We start from the raw sequence: 6,000 nt of genomic DNA, 5'->3' as shown, positions 1-6,000 counted from the left end.
AATATCGTCCAAATAACGATACTTGAAATTATTTTATAAGTTCGGACTTGTTGAAAAAAACTGAATATATATTATAATGTAATATAATATTATAAATATATATAATAATATAAATAAATAATATATATAGTAATATTGTAATATATATACAAAGCAAACGTATCTCTCGATTTACTATTATAAAAAAATATGTATACAATGACAAGTAAATTATTAATATTTTTTTTAATTTTTACATTGATACATATATATATATATTAATAAAATTTTAAATGAATTTTTTATTTTTTAGATTCTCATCGAATTAATGAAAATCAACGATGGTTTGTGTCGCCGATGATTTGTAATCGCCGTTCTATAATGACAATAATTACAAAAAAAAAAAAAATAGGATAGAAAAATTTCTGAAATAAGACCATAACTGTAATAAAATTTTATCATATTTTCGTAATACAGAACTTATTAATGGATTAAAATCAATAAATAAATATATATATAATAAGAAATATAAAAAAATATAAATATAAGGATATTAAAATCACACATCGAATTTATATTTTTCTACATATAAAATACTAAAATTCTTCTGAAAGAATTTTTTTTTCAACGAAATTTATAAGAAAAAAATTTTTGTTCTTTCATTTCTTTTTCTTATTTTTTTTTTTGCATATTATATTATGGAAATAGAATTTTTTAGAATCTTTTTTATTCATATTTTATGTAAAATTGTAAAAATATGAATGAGTTTATTTACTCATAATAAATGTATTTATTTTAAAACTATATTATTTTTTTAATATTTGTTATTTTTGAACAATTTTACAAGTTGAATAAGATAAAAAAAATTTTAAAAGAAATACTTCAATTATCAAGTACAGACGAAATTTATATATAACATAAAATGCAATTATATATTTCCTGTGAACTTATAATTATAATGAATTCTTATAATAAAGACCATTTTTTTCAACATATTCTTTAAATTACAAGATATTTAATATATAGCAATATATAGAATTCTGTAATTTTGTAAAATAATATTATTTAATATAGAGAAGAAATATAGAGAATTTTATATAGTGAATAGCTACAAATATTAATATATTAATCTAAAAGTAAATTTAGAAATAATTAGAAATAATTTCGTGAAAAAATACAACATTAAAAAACATTTTAATCAAAACAAACAAGAAATACGATTATATTCGAGAAATATTTTTACGAATAATATAATATATAAAAAATTGTAAATGTTAATGCATCAAGTTTATATTGGTATTATTTTAAGTATATGTGTATATAAAAGATGTCCCAAAATTTATGCAAGAAGTAATTTTGATTGAAAATATAGATTTACAATTAAAAATTGTAAATTTTTCATGTATTTTTCATTTATTGATTCATAAAATGTACAGTATGGGATTATGTATGGAATAGCATATCGGATAAATGATCTCCATGCTTTTGCTGGCACATATGCACTCTTCTGGTGAAATTTTCCATGATCGTTTTGTATAATGTGTCTGAATTTCATTGATTCAATTCAATTTTCTCCTTCAAGATGTGGGTGATCGTGGGCTTGTTGATATAAATTTTAGACTTCAAAAAATCCTAAGAAAAAAGTTCAATCGTTAAGTCGCACGATCTGGGTGGCCAATTTTGATTACCAAAACGGGAAATTACGATCAGAAAATGACTTTTACAGTAATTTAATTGTTTTTCGGACTGCTTGTTAAAACCATATGTCATCCATATCCATATCTTGCAATTTATATCAGGTACAAAAAAACTGGATTATCATGTCGCGATAACGAGCACTATTAACTGTTATTGCCTAACCAGCCGCATTTTCGAAGAAGAATGGTTCGATGATGTCTCTAGCCCAAAATCCGCACCAAATAGTGACAAGTTTTGAATGCATTTGTTTCTTAATAATTACTCGTGGATTTTTTGAACTCCAAATACGACAATTCTCTCATCATCAATCAAAAATGATTTTGTTCGAACTATAGCTGTCAAACCTTTATTATTTTTAAAATTTTTAAAATAATTTATAATTGCTCAACAATGAAAACGAGTTATTTTTTCGGATAATGTTTCATTTTTAATAATCTTAAACTATCAGCTGTCTCGTTGTCTTTTTCTTTTTCTGTCTTTTTGACAATACTTTACCGCACAAATAGCATAAAATTCAAATCTTGCGTAAATTTTGAAACACCCTTTATTAAAATATGATTAGCGTTATTATTATATGTTTGTATAAGCACAGAGTATAATATAGTACATGATATTTTTTCTCCAAATTTATTTAAGAAATATGTATTTCATATTCATTTATAATAAATTAGAAACATCGTCAAACTTGTTAGAAGCGTCAAAGAAAACGTCAAATAAAAAAATTATAAGATATTTTATATAGGCTCTTTTACATTCTACAAAAATTGTTTTTATAAATAACTACTATATTAACTTCTATCGTGAAATAAAATTATTATATTTTTTATATTATATACAGAATATATAGATTCATATGTAATATTAAGATTTTATAGTTAGAAATAATTATTATATTTGCTTCGAGAATTAGATATTTGCTACTTAAATAATTCCATTAGAAACGAGATAAGATCAATATTAATATATCAATTATGTTAAAATTTATTTTGATTTACTTTTATGAAAGATTATTTTTATATATTTTTTATATATTATTGAATTCTGCATATAAAGAAAAATTATGAAAAATTATTTGTCATTTTAATTGTTGATTTGACATTTGATCATTGGTCTTGCGACATAATTTTACATTTTCAGTGGAACAATCATTAAAAACAATTATCAAAATTGAATTGGAGCACAATTTTCAAAATCAAAATATATTTTTATTTTATTATATAATATGCATTACGAAAAGATTAAAAAAAAATTGGGTCATAAACGTACTGTTTTTTAATTTTATGTTTATTTCAATTCATTTTATTTATAGAATATCTCTTTTTTTATAAATTGCTCATTTACAAAATAATTTTTTTTATATTATATTTTATATTATATTACACATTTTTTTATATAAATATTATTTTTAATATATTTTTTTTGAAAACTATTTAATGATTTTTAGAATTTTCAAATCTATTTCTTAATATTATTTATAATTAAATATTCTATTGAAAAAAATTTCTATGCTCATATTATAATATATTATAATATATATAATATATATATAATATTGTAATATAATATATATATAATATATATATATTATATATATTATATATACCTATATATATATATATATATATATATATATATATATATATATATATATTATAATATAATATAATATTATAATACATTAAGAGATTACTACATGCAAGATTGCACAATTTTATTATATCTATGATGACAAAATTTCTATATAATAAATTTTATGACAAAAATTAGAATATGTTCATGGATTTTCATCACAGATTTTAATCAAACAATAACATATAAATTTTTTTAAAATGTGAACACAATCAACATAAAATGGCGATATTTTTTTTTTAATGCGAAGCAAACTTGATATAAATAATTTGGTTATTAAAAATTGCATTGAACTAATATTAACAATCTTGTATATAACATGTTTCTTTTATTACGATATATATAATGAACTCAGGAAGTTCTCTTTTATCAATAGAACTAGATGCAGATTTTAAAATTAGAATTAAGAAAATTCATTTATTTTGTAAATACATATTGAATAAAAAAATCATCTTGTAAATTTGTAACATATAAAGAAATATATTCTATAAATATGTGTCTCACAAAAAAAACATTCTATAAACAAGAGTATTATTAAAATATAAGTATTCTCTTTTTTTTTTAAAAAAACGACACGTTTATAACTTATGATTCATTTTAGATTATTGTTTTTTGTAACAAAAAAAAACAAAAAATTGATATTAAAAATTACATTTAAAATCAATTTTGTAATTATTTTTTTTTAAGGGATCTCTACCGATCCGAAGAAATCATCTATAATCATCTATAATATATGCGATTATAATATTTTTTTTTTCATAGTTTAATAAATTATAAATAAAATGTTGAATTTCTCAATTTTTGAACATAGTTAAATATATATCTTGATATTTTGATAATCTATTTTAATTTAATTTATTCAACTCAAATTCAATAAAAAATCTAATAATTAAAATAATATAATGAAACAAAAATTTTTGTTTTATAGTTTTATGAATTAATTTTAAGTTAAATTAAAATTTGATTGCTTATACTGTAATAATCATTCATCTAATTATTTATTCAATTGTATTTACAAATTAAATTTATTAATTACTTTATTAATTTATTAATTATATTTAAAAATATGAACTTTACAATTTATATAATATAATATGTTTTATATTATAGAAGAATATGCAATATAAGAAAAGATATTATTATATTCATATAAATAAGCAAAATTCAATTATACAATATCAAAATTTTTTGCGAATAATTTAAAAAATAAAACTTATCCAATTACATTAAAAAAAAAGATTATTTAAAATAATTCTATTATTTAAAATAATTGTAGAAAAGGTATCTTCTCTTTAATTTCGATATTCTTATATATAGAGAACAAAATTTGAGAAAATAATTTTTTGGTACAGTAATATAATAATACAAAGATTCTCATATCTATACTTTCTATTATCCGAATATCTTAATATACGGACGTTCTATTATCCGTATGTTTTCCGTATAACGTTTTGTAGCAATGTTTAAATATAATATACTTAATTATACTTAAATTACAAACACAATAACACAATTACAAACATAATAACAAATATAAATATAATAAATATAATAAATATAATAAATACTTTCTTGTGTTCAACCAATTAAATGTAAACATATCAATTCTGAAGCAGAGAACGATATCACAATAGCAAGTAATCGAAAACGTAGTTTTAACTATTCAACAAAAGAAATACAAAATAATTAAAAATCTTGAAAGTGGTAAAAGTGCAAAAAATTAGCAAGAATATATAATGTTGGGAAACCTGGAATCACAGATATTAAAAAACAGAAAGGCAATATTGAAAATTATATACAAAATATAGATTCGATGGTTTGAGGCGCAACAGAAATGTAATTCCTTACGCAGCTGCTTGTAAAACATTTATGTGACTTGCCTGCTAAAAAGATATAGGATTCTTAGATGTTGAAAGAAACTATCAATTTTTTTCATTTCTATTTGAATAAATAATGTTTAATGCAAAAGAAAGTAATTGTTTTATTATACGAAAATTCCACTATCCGGTCTCTTTGCGATTACAGGAGTCTATTGTATACCGATATATATAATTATTTTCTGTATATATAGTTGGTATTCATTTTACAATAATTACAAAAAATGATTGCTATTATTATATAGAAACCTGTTTATTTTATATATATATATATATATATATATATATATATATATATATAAAATATGTATTAAAATATTAACATTTCTCTTGTTTACATAATGGATCAATTAATATCATTTTCAATATTTATTAATAGAGACTAGATATTTTATAAATCCTTCGAAATTGTTAATAATTATTAGTAAGGAAAAGCATATTTTCATTTAATGCTTTATTAACCTTTAATAATATTACATTCATTGATCTAGATTCGGTTACATTTTTGATACTTATCTATTGAATTTTAAAGATGTACGCTTTTGTTTATGTTCGCATCCGCAATAATAATATTGTAATGGTTTTAGTGAATGTAAACTAATAGTTGAAAATGCCTTTCGACAGATTTGCAACAAATATATATTTCTTAAAAATGAATGGACTGTATAAGTAGTTCTTGCGTCAATTAGAAAATTGGGTTTTTCATAAAATCGTAGCAAATAATTATATTCCAGGATCAGAGCACAATGAAATGTTAGAATGAAACTAATGTAACTGTATCCGGCAGTCGGACTATGATGTGTTCACAATGAAATCT

Source organism: Apis cerana, unplaced genomic scaffold (genome assembly GCF_029169275.1).
Source record: "Apis cerana isolate GH-2021 unplaced genomic scaffold, AcerK_1.0 Chr0_AcerK, whole genome shotgun sequence".
In the NCBI taxonomy this organism is placed as follows: domain Eukaryota; kingdom Metazoa; phylum Arthropoda; class Insecta; order Hymenoptera; family Apidae; genus Apis; species Apis cerana.
The sequence above is the reverse complement of the archived record's forward strand: the minus strand, read 5'-3'. Positions refer to the sequence as shown.